Here is a 12,793-nt window from a genome sequence, read left to right as displayed (position 1 = left end):
GGGTTCAAAATTCCTCAAGCCCGACGTCCCGGACTAACAAATTCCGGATCCGAACTCGGATTTAGAATTCGCCAAAGTCCTGGGACTTGTCTATTTTTCTTGTTTATCTTTTTTTTTTAAGTTAAAAATATGATCGTAAAGGTAAAAATATATCAAATTCTCAAATGTATTAAGTAAAAATGTGGGTTTTGGGGCGTTAAAATACCCATCGAAAATACAATCCGTCTTTTTATTTTCCGTTGCGGTTAGACTCTTGCTTTTACGCAATTCCTCATGTTTCTTCCTATATGACAAACGGCAATGAGTTTGTTAAATATTTCGGTTTTACGAGCAGTAATGCTAAAAAAAGAACGACAAATAAAAGACCCCGTGAGGAACAGGAAGCAGGGGATCAAAATAATTGTAATGTACCAATAATCTATCATTCTGGTATTGTGTTGAAATACTCATGTATGACTGTATGACAGTTTATGGAGGAAAAATAAAACATTTATTAATACATATAGTCTTTATTCATTCAATGCAACAAATGAAAATAAATTATAAGCAACATAAATTTAAGGATGTATAGGTAAATATGGACTCTGAAATTTCTTCCTCGGACTTGCCCAAAATTTACTCTTTAAATTTTAGATTCGTAAAAGGAATCTGTCCGCCATTTTTGTTCCCGAGTCTCGCTACTCTGCAGACCCCTATAAATAGGGCAAAACTTAGTCACTGTTCAGTGCAATCAATCGACACCGGCGAAGACGGACGTATGCTATACAGAACTCGGTAGCGAGAATAATAACGTAATACTTCGTCTAATGCAGGAAAAGAAGATACCAAATGAGTTTACAAATATAGTTGTATAAGTCAGTGCAGTATACAAACAACACAGATAAACGTAACTGCAATAAAATATAAGCAAAGGTAATGCAAGATAACCAGCACAAACACGGATCGCCATTCCACGCCGATACAAGTGACAATAAAGCAGTCAGGTGTAACGAATGCGACGAGTATACCTAGTATTGATGTATCGTAGATAATGCAATCGAAAATGGCGTGTGCCTATTTACGAGTCGTGTTCAGCTTTAAGTCCTGGACTTGACCATGACAAAAAAAAATTTGAACCCCTGATATAAATTTAAAATAAAGTTGTGAATTTTCTGTAGTAAATTCTTTTTCTCTCCAATCTTTGCCAGTTTTATAATATTGACTTTTTTCTTCTTTGCGATGTCCAGACAGAACTCTGACTTTTAGTGACCATATTTGATTAAGATCACTATTTTTATAAATCTTTTATAAGTAATAATTTGTAAAGAATTAATAAAATTTCATTATTTATTCCTAGTTTACATGATTTTGAAAGCATTTTATCACTTAGACTGTGTCGACCATTTTGACTACCGGCGGCCATATTGGATATTTTGCCGCCATCTTAGATATTTTTAAACTGGCGTGGAAACAGAAAATTAGGGCTTGCATAGACCTCTCCAAAAATATATAGTTTACCATATTTCCAAATAAAATTAGACTCTATCCTTTAAAAGTTACTTAGATTTAACAGATTTTTCTTCCTTTCATGTGCCATCATATAGTGCTCTCATATAGTTAAATTTCCTTATATAAAACAGCAGTACTCACAACATTGATAATTTCATAACTTCAGTTCTACTTAACCGTGTATAGGGGCACATATGGGGTTTCGGTTAAGCAACATATGGGGTTTCAACTCCGAAGCGGGTGTTTATAGCATGATGCAGATATTTTAGTAGAAATTCTTAGATAATGAATTCCTAGGGGCCAAAAGACATGCGCACGGGTTGTAAGAACGTATTAGCTTCCAATTTAGTGCAAAAGTCTGTTTGAAAGCTTTATGGATTTTGCTAACACTTCTGGACAGTTCGGCCGAATCGAAAAAGTTACGGTTTCGATGACATTCTTTGCTCTTTAATTTAAAAAAAAACGGCCGTTTTTAGTTCATTTTAAGGGTGTTAGAAAAAGAATGATACAAAAACAATACATGTAGACATTTGTTTTCTTTTAACAATAATAATTTATGTTAGAAATGAACACTTTTGTGACAAAATTTCGATGTGCCTAACGGGGTTTCAAGGATTGTTGTTAACATATGGGGTTTCAACTCAAGGCATTTTTTTTCTATTCTCTTTATCCTTTCAGATTATTTAAGCGCAAAATGGTTAGAAAAAAGGGAAATCTTTGGCTTTCAAAGCCGAAAAGAAAGAGACACGATCGGAGTGGAATTATAATTTGCGCACTTAACGAGGCTTTTTCAAAAAAGCGACCATTGGGGCTTACACCAGTTAAAGTAAGAACTCCAAAGCGAGCAAGATGTTTCTCCCCTATGTCAATTGGAATAAAATCAATAGAAAAAGACTCTCCATTGTCTTCAACTATGTCTCCCGTTGAAAATATTTTTGAAGAAAACATTAAAGATGTTATGAATAAGTTAAAGGAGTACAATTTAGACAATGATTTCAGTACTTTTCTAAACATTTCCCTGAGATTGTTTCTAGATACTGTGCGCTTTTTATCATTGAAACACCATTCCTTCATGAAATATTCTAATGTCTCTAAACGCTTTTGGAAAGCTGGATACAGACTTTTTCATGCTTTCTTTACTTTATGAATGGGATGAAAAACGACACTGATTCAAGTTCAGCAGTTTGTATCAATTTTGCAGTTCCAAGCATGAATACCATCTCGAATTTTAATATCAGCGATATTGAAATTCCAAAATCATTACAACCCGGGGTACTTCTGCCTGTTTTGACCACTTTGAAGTTTGGGAAAGACAAAGAATTTATGCTTTGTGCAGACGGCAAAAAAGTAACTTCTGGTATTGATGCAAAAGGCGGAGACGTAGATATGTTTACATTTGAAAATGGTGAGACTTTAGAAAAACGAAAATTCGATTTAGATTCGCAAAATAACGTTCTTATATCAGTTTGTGATATTTTTAATGAAGTGAATAGACTGGAGGAAATTCTGTCACTTAGTGAGTCAATTCAGAAAAAAATGGTAATTAACTTGAAAGAAGTTGTTACAATACTTGGTTCTCGGTTGAAGGACTGCAGAGAGATTGCCGGAAGGCAAAGAATGGGTATGGAAAAATTTAAGAAATTGGCTGGTGACAACTGGAGAGAATCACGCTATATATTTGTGATAAGTGGATTGCAAGCTTCTAGAGAATTTGTTATAGAGGCCTTGCAGTTCAATGAGCTTTGTTTGCGAGTTGCAACACTCCCAATATGACTATGTGAGAGGAGAGTCTGTAGATCTGTCTTACCAGAGCAATATATTGTCTCTTACTGATACGATAATGAGTAACGCAACAAATGTTGTAGTTGAACCCCAGTACATCAAACAAAAGTCAGCAATTTGGCAGGAACTGAGACAAGGTGCTCGCTATACCGGCAGTACTCTCCACTCTGCTATTGGTTTACGAGGACTAAAACAACAGAGATTGCATTTCAACAATTTTTTTGAAAAACAAGAGGCCCATGGGCCTTATAGGTCACCTGAGCATTATTCAACAATTTTCCAGTGATTGAATTTGATCCATGTTTTAAGCCAGATACTATAGCATTTAAAATTTGGTCATCATAACTATACACTTAGCAGTTCCTTTGTTTGGTTACTTAATACCCATAGGCAGGGTAGGGGAACAAAAAATGCATTTCAACAAATCAGTAATATTCAGCAATAATCAGTAGTGCCGCTACCACACATTAACCCTTGACTCTAAGGCCTAGATCCACACATTGAACAATTTTTGGAAAGGCATCCTTGCTTTACAAAATTATTTGATTAATACCAAGGGGCACATTTCAAACAATTCATTCATTTTCAGTATATAAGTACACCCCCCCTCCCTCTATGGTACAACTGACCCTGGGGCCTTGAAATTTACAATTCGTGAGGATTAGAGCCCTTGCTCATAAACTATATAGGTAGTTCATCTGCTTAAAACCCAAGAGCAAAGAAGAAAATATTCAAATATTTAATGTTTTTTCAATATACATGTATAATCAATAAAGCCCCGCCCTAACACCAGAGTCCCTGATCCTGGGGCCATAAAATTCACAACATTGGCAGAGGCACTCTTTCTCATCATAAGTATGCACTTAGTTAGTCTATTCAATACCTAGGAGCAGAGAAGAAGATTTTCAAAGAATTCAGAGCCCCCCCCACACCAGAATACCTGACCCTGGGGCCATAAAATTCACAATTTTTGTAGAGGCACTCATGCTCATCATAAGTATGCATTTAGTTAGTCTATTTAATACTCAGGAGCAGAGAAGAAGATTTTCAAAAAATTCATTTACTTTCACTATATAATCAATAGAGCCCCGCCCTAACATCAGAACCCCAGACCCTGGGGCCATAAAATTCACAATTTTGGTAGAGGCACTCATGCTCATCATAACTATGTGTTTACTTTATTCATTTAATACCCAGGAGCAGAGAAGAAGATTTTCAAAGAATAAATGCATTTCACTATATGATCAATAGAGCCCCGCCCTAAGACGAGAACCCCTGACCCTGGGGCCATAAAATTCACAATTTTGGTAGAGGCACTCTTGCTCATCATAACAATGTACTTTGTTAGTTTATTTAATACCCAGGAGCAGAGAAGAAGATTTTCAAAGAAATAATGCATTTTCACTATATAATCAATAGAGCCCCGCCCTAGCACAAGAATCCCTGACCCCAAGGCCATGAATTTCACAATTTTGGTAGAGGACTCAACGCTGATTACAATCATGCAAACAGTTTGACTGCTTGATGTCCAGGAGTAAAGAAGAAGATTTTTAAAGATTGCATTGATTTTAATGGTTTTGGCCCCACCCCCCAGGACCCAGGGGGGCAGGGATAATGAAATTCACAATTTTTGTTCCCCTTAACCCATAGATGCTTTGTGCCAAATTTGGTTGAAATTGGTTCAGTGGTTGCAGAGAAGAAGCTGAAAATGTTCAAAAGTTTACGACCGATTGACGACGAACGACGTACGACGGACGAAAACAGATAGCAATAGGTCACCTGAGTGACTCAGGTGACCTAAAAAGAGGAATCCTTTACTGAAGAGGAAAGGCAGAGATTAGATTACGGAAATGAACACAAGAAAGATGCAGTGGCTACATTAATTGGTAAAGTTATGCCCACATATTTTCCTAATCTACTCTTCATAGAGGAAGGCTGTTACATCATAACTGGGAATCAAACAGATGTAGAGTTGTATCACCGGATGGTAGCATTGGAGAGGTACAGAGAAATGAAAACGGGGCATTGAGAAAATCACAAAGATGTATGCTGTAGAGATAAAATGCCCATATCCTTCAAAAGATCGCCTGCCTGTACATTATACTTTACCACAATACTATGTCTGCCAATATTTAGCTGAAATGCATACCTTGAACACAGATTGCCTTCTCTATGTTTCATACTCACTGGAATCGACCACAGTTTTCAAAGTACAGTTTGATGCAGACCTGTGGAAGGAAATCAATTATGATGTGCCAGATCCATTTGTTCCTCGTAAAGGATGTCGAAAGTTAAAGACCATAAAAGAAAAAAGAAAAATCTTTGTAAAGGAAAACGTGGACTTTTATGTGAAGTTCCTTCTATTCAAATGGTCGACAGTGGTTTGCGGTGTTGTACCCAAGGTTTGCCTTATTTAGAGGCATCCTGTTGCAGAAAAGAGGTGGAAAAATGTGCCTTGTCAAAGATAGAAGATGTTGTTGCTCTCATAGAAAAATCTAAATTGGCCATCAACACTGCCTATAATCTTTTAAGAAGAAGAGCAACGGAACTTATGGTTTGGGTGCTGACCAATAAAGACCGAAACTCCTCTCTAGAAATCCCATGTTCTTTGCCTGTTGCTTATGGCTTAAAAGATTATACATTAAAAACAAAGGCAATGAGATCAGCCACAAACTACGTGATTGAGAAGTGCCATGAGAATGGGATCCGTGTATTGAGTTTTTCAACAGATGGACAATGGATCCAGATGATGTCAAGAAGTACTGATGGGACGGCCCTTACAATATATCAGCTTGCTCGAGATGTTTGGAAAGAAACACAAAAGTTTAGCAAGGCGGATCTCGTTAAGAAAAGAGGCATGATAAATTTCAATACCTTGGATGACCCCTTATGGCAGGTAAATGTTCAAAAGATACCAACAGGAGGACTCGAAGTAAGTTGCAAGAATAATCGTTTTGACACAATACAGACACCATGGAAGAAAGAGGCTTGGAAAAGTAATACTAGAAAGAAAAAAGACAACAATGACGAAAAGGAAACATTCGACGAAGAGAAATCACCGGAGGCTGAATTCCATACTTCATGGGTTCCAGAAACTGTTATCAGTCAACTTGCCGAACAACCAGAAATGATGATAGATTTACAAGTTGTGTCCTCGGAAATTATGGCACTTAACATTGAAAATGACCTTTCATGCAATGAAGTGATTAATACAGATTTTGATGGTGGAATTGACCTGCTGTATAATGATTCAGAAGCGAATGTTTCCAAACCACCCCTTTTAGATGCCACAGACGTGGATATGATTAGAAACACAAACTGGAAAAAAACTTTGGATTCCATATAGGAAATCAGCCATCTTACACATTGTGATCTAAATGTTATTTATGAAACAGTAAAGGATCAACTACCAGCTTCAGTAGGAACAATGAAAAAGTGTTGGAAAAAAGACAAGAAAGCCAATTATGTTTGTGGTATTCTCGGTCTTTTGCCCCTAAACACAGAGAAAAAGAGGGTAACAAAGAGATCCAAAAGAAATCCTTTTTCTCTACGAAATCTTGCATGCAGTGTATAAAGAAGAAATCATACCCAAAAATGGCTTTACGTGCAGCTTTTTGTCACCATGTTTTCGAAGAAAGGGAACTTGAATGGCGTAACGATGCACCATTGAAATCAACTTCAGAAGAGGGATTGCATGAAAAAATTCCATTCTGGTATTCCTACCCGGAGCTCCTTAAAAATACAGGTACACTGTTGTGCAAAAGTCTTGACTGTTCACACAATTTAACTCACCTTCGATTCAGGACTTGTTCAAAAAATATCCTCGGAGTAACACCTATTGCATGGAAAGCTTGTGCGATGTCAGGTGAGACAGCTTTATCCGTGCCGCTTGTTGATGATATCATTGATAAGCAAAGCGTCCCTAATGCACGCACTCACTTTTTTTATGAAGTAGAAAGATGGATGCGTGTGAATGGATACACTCAGGAGGCAAATTTTGTTAGTATAGTCCGAGATTGGTATGACGCCAGTGATACTCCAGGTATATCTGCAGCAGACAGGATAGAAAAGCTTCTCACTTTCCGCAAATTTCTGCTTGATGGTGTTGATTTTTCCCATTTTCCTCTCAGCACAATGTATTTCAAGGGTATGCGTAACATTTGAGGGAATTCTAATAGATATAGACACTAAAATACAAATGCATGCATTTACAAATTCTTTCAATATTCGATCAGTTGGAAGTCTTGCAGCAGAAACCATGGTGGGAGTGCTGCAATCCATGTATCCGAAACCCATGGTATCGATCAAGGCAAGAGATGTGCCGAGCCTCATTTCAAATACTGTGGAAATCATGACATGCAAGTCAAATCCACAAAGGTAATACATCTTAATACCACTTTATTTCCCTTTTTAATGGTTTTATTTCATTTTTTCCTTTGCATTCTTTTTATTGTAGAGGATTTTACATGCGCACATCTAGATCGAGTGGAATTTATCCAGATCATGAGGGGGAATCCGAAAATATGGAGTCTCAAACATGTTCTTCTGATGTGCAGACGCCATCTTGTATCGTGCTCAGTATTTTTGTGTAAAATTATATTGTGTTGTTAGGTACCATCTTATTATTTAATGATTCACACCTTTCAATTAATATCACAAAGATCATCATTTTGACAAAAAGGAAAGGAAGAGATCAAGGCGGTCTATAAAATTTGGAGCAATTTCAGGACCTTTTGAACCTTCTAGAGGAGCTCTTCCAGTGAGACAATTTCACCGCAAGGACGAATCGAAAATTCTTCCCACTAAAAGACTTGGAATAGAAATAACAGATGACTGAGCATGCATGCATTTAGCTTAAAATTTCTGCACATGTGCTTAATAAACATTATTCAATCCTTTTGAGTGTTTTATTTTAGCATATATTATATGTATATGGATCGGTAAGGACATGCGCAACATACCTAGCATTTTAAAAATATTCTTAACCTAAGATTTTCGTGCCTTCAGATGTTCGTTGACAAAAAATTAGCATGCATTACCAAGGGCTTGAAAACATATGTATTCCAGAAAATTCTTGTATAATTTAAGGAAAAATCAAAAAGGACTAAACAGGTAATCTAGATATTTTGTGTATCCAACTGACACTTGTTTTAGAATAAGTGCACATCGGCATATATAGACATTAAAATGTACATGTAGTACACACTTCCTTTAAATATTAGAACTCTTCGACTCCAGTGGAGAAAAACAACGAAGTTCAAACTATGATCCGTGCATGTATATGCCATTTTAAAATATTAACATTCAGTATTATGGTTCCACAATATGCTCGAATAATTAAAGACGAGAAATTCTATTTATCAAATTTATTGAAAGTGACCAGATAATGGCATCAAATAAGAAATAAAATATCTAAAAATATATCAACAGGACTCATTCGTCATATATATGACGTCAGGTGTCGCTGGTGTACTAGAGGTGGTTACGTAAACGCTTTAATCACCGCGGCGCTTGTAATAATGTAAACAAATGGACGTGTTCTCGAACTTGGAGCTAAACGGAGGGGCTGAATCGATCTTTAATCGAGCTGTCACAGGCGGGAGAAAGGTTTATTCGAATCTTGGGTAATTATTGTTTGTAAATATTATACATTTATAGAAACTTTCTAAGAATTATCGAGTGTAACATGCCTATGTGACGAAGATAGTACGACAAAGCATTGAGTTTACAATCGACATTTTTAGCTCTACTGGTCAGAGACCAGAAGAGCTTATGCAATAGTAATGCGTCCGGCGTCCGTCCGTCTGTCTGTCTGTCTGTCCGTCTGTCTGTAAACAATTTTTCAAAATGCTACTCCTCCTACAGTTTTGGTCTAATTTCAATATAACTTGGCACACAAGTAGACTACACTAAGATACATAATTCTGTGTATCGGTTTTTGATTTCAATGAATGGTGTTGCCGTGAATACTAAAAATATAATTTTCTGTGAAATTGTTTCAAAATGCTATTCCTCCTACAGTTTTGGTCTGATTTCAGTATAACTTGGCACACAAGTAGAATACACTAAGATACATAATTCTGTGTATCGGTTTTTGATTTCGATGAACTGTGTTGCCGTGGTTACTAAAAATAGAAATTTCTGTGAAATTCTTTCAAAATGCTACTCCTCCTACAGTTTTGGTCTGATTTCAGTATAACTTGGCACACAAGTAGACTACACTAAGATACATAAATCTGTGTATCGGTTTTTGATTTCGATGAACGGTGTTGCCGTGGTTACTAAAAATAGAAATTTCTGTAAAATTCTTTCAAAATGCTACTCCTCCTACAGTTTTGGTCTGATTTCAGTATAACTTGGCACACAAGTAGACTACACTAAGATACATAATTCTGTGTATTGGTTTTTGATTTCGATGAACGGTGTTGCCGTGGATACTAAAAATAGAAATATCTGTAAAATTCTTTCAAAATGCTACTCCTCCTACAGTTTTGGTCTGATTTCAGTATAACTTGGCACACAAGTAGAATACACTAAGATACATAATTCTGTATATCGGTGATTTCGATGAACGGTGTTGCCGTGGTTACTAAAAATAGAAATTTCTGTGAAATTCTTTCAAAATGCTACTCCTCCTACAGTTTTGGTCTGATTTCAGTATAACTTGGCACACAAGTAGAATACACTAAGATACATAATTCTGTATATCGGTTTTTGATTTCGATGAACGGTGTTGCCGTGGTTACTAAAAATAGAAATTTCTGTGAAATTCTTTCAAAATGCTACTCCTCCTACAGTTTTGGTCTGATTTCAGTATAACTTGGCACACAAGTAGAATACACTAAGATACATAATTCTGTGTATTGGTTTTTGATTTCAATGAACGGTGTTGCCGTGGTTACTAAAATAGAAATATCTGTAAAATTGTTTCAAAATGCTACTCCTCCTACAGTTTTGGTCTGATTTCAGTATAACTTGGCACACAAGTAGAATACACTAAGATACATAATTCTGTGTATCGAATTTTAATTTTAATTTTGATGAACGGTGTTGCCATGGTTACTAAAAATAGAAATGACTGTAAAATTGTTTCAAAATGCTACTCCTCCTACAGTTTTGGTCTGATTTCAATATAACTTGGCACACAAGTAGACTACACTAAGAACATAAAGAGACTTTATCAACGATCATTATTCTATTTATTGCTGTTGTAAAATTTCAAATTCCAGCTGCTTTTCTTTACTTTTCTTTTCCTTTGCTATAAGTTCAAACCAGTAGAGCTTCAGTCTCGACAGAGACTTCTGGTTGTAGATTGTCAGATGTATAATCATCTTTACCACTTACACAAACACTAGATTCAAATGGAATTAGTATATGATATGAATGCTTATATCTATATTTTGTTATTTATTCCTTTTTACATGACAATCATCGCACACCTAAGTTATAATGTAGGTCTACACTGGTTACATGAATTTCGTTTTTGTTGTTTAAAAGAGCAACGTCCCAAATGATCATCAAGGGTAATTAAGTGCAACGTAACATTCATTGCAAGGCAAATATAAACTAAACATTCATTTAATTTGAACAGATCACTAAAACAAAACTGAAATAAACACAAACATCTATATTTCAACCCTCACCAAAAGGCTCTCCAGATCCTACACAGAGATACATTAAATGACCATTCATTGATTTTGGATAAAGTAACTGATTTACGATCAGCTTCCTATTGTTTGTTGTTGTTTTTTTTAATTAAAAAATAAAAAAATTGAGACTGGTACTTTTACTTTGATGTAAGTTGCCAACATTTCGCAGTGGTTATAGAGTGTCTGCCCTGTCTACAGTCGCCAAAGCTAAGAAATGAACCTAATGTCACAGGTTCAAATCCACTGCATAATGTGGATTCTGTCCTATAGATGAGACCGTAAAAACCGTGGTCCTGTTTTGCAGTAGGTGTTGTCACAAAAAAGATCCTTATGTTCTAATTCGTTTCACTCAAATGAACATAAATTATTTACAATAATAACAACACACTTGTTTAGGTAGAGAAGCGCTAATCTGCCATAATTTTCGACAATAAAGAAAGAGGGAAAAAAGGTTTAATTAAAAAATAAACTAAATACCTAATTTTTTAGAAACTGATAATTTTTCAGTAAGATTTTCTTGCACATACCCATCTTTTGCCTTATCAGACCTCCACCTACCATGTTTCTTAAAAAGTCTGTCTGAAATCCCGTGATTAGCTGCCGCTGTTGCACCCCCTGATATAAGACTATGTAATCCAAAATGATTACAGTCTAAGCCCAAAGATTTTAAAGCGGCAAGCAGTATCTCTCTTGCTCTAGTATAAGATAATGGTTTATTACCCTTCCTAAGTTTGTAAGAATTTGACTTCTTACAGAAAAGTATTGATCTAAAAATAAATTCTTTGGAGGAAGGCAAATATTTGCTTTGAATAAATATCTTTCTAGCATAGCTACTGGACATGTATCATTGAGAGTTCTGGAAATAACAACAGTGTTCCCATCTTTATATACATCAGTCTTACTTCTTTCTATATACAATGAGACGTGAGTATCAAAGAAACATATATCACATCTTTTCAAATTTATAAGTTCTGAAAAACGCAGAAAGCCAGCATAAGCTGTTAAACACATGCAACATAAACGCAAATCTTGTAATGAATCAGATTCTTTTCCATATTTTCCCACTAATTTTGATAACACTTCCGGTGAAATTGGTTCCTTTTTCTTTACAGGCTGACTCACTGATCTTATTGTGCCTTCTTTGACCGATTTTACAAGAGTCGTATCACAAGGATTATTAAATCCTCCTAAAGAATGAACCCAACTTATAGAATACACTGCTTCTTGAATCTTGGCTACGGAATGGAATTTTTCTGATAAGTGAATTAAATAGGTAGCTATAGTGGACTCAGTAGCAGGTAAAGGGATGACCCGAGGGTTGAATGAATAACACCACTTACAGAAAACATTGAAGGCGTACTTGTACTTTTTAAATGTGTTATCTGCTTTTGATTTTAAACAATACTTTGGTATTGCGTTTTTTAAAGTTGACATGCGAGGGTCCTCGTTTTCATTGACAGATAAGATTTCCTTCCATCTCCCAACAGAAAAAATATCTGAAAAACGTAAACAAAAAATTTTTTTATGAATATTCACTTTGAATCTAGTTTTTGTTTTAGTTTTTGAATGTCAATGTAATATAATCATACTATATATTTTCCACTGCTACATCATGCTATGCACCAGCACTTAATACCACTAGCTGCACCATGCTATGCACCAGGACTAAAAAATTCCACTGGCTGCACCATGCTATGTACCAGGACTAAAATTCCATAAGCATAGTACTTGGGAAACTGCATCATGTCTTTTCGAGAGCGAATTTCAATTATTAAGGTCTTCCGTCTTCACGGAAGACCTTATAGTTATTGCTCTGTTTCTTATTATTATTATTATTATTATTTTTCTGACACGATTTCTCGACAATTACTGGA

This window comes from Saccostrea cucullata, unplaced genomic scaffold (genome assembly GCF_032062105.1).
Source record: "Saccostrea cucullata isolate Sc308-1 unplaced genomic scaffold, CSIRO_AGI_Scuc_v1 ctg183, whole genome shotgun sequence".
In the NCBI taxonomy this organism is placed as follows: Eukaryota; Metazoa; Mollusca; class Bivalvia; order Ostreida; family Ostreidae; genus Saccostrea; species Saccostrea cuccullata.
The sequence above is the reverse complement of the archived record's forward strand: the minus strand, read 5'-3'. Positions refer to the sequence as shown.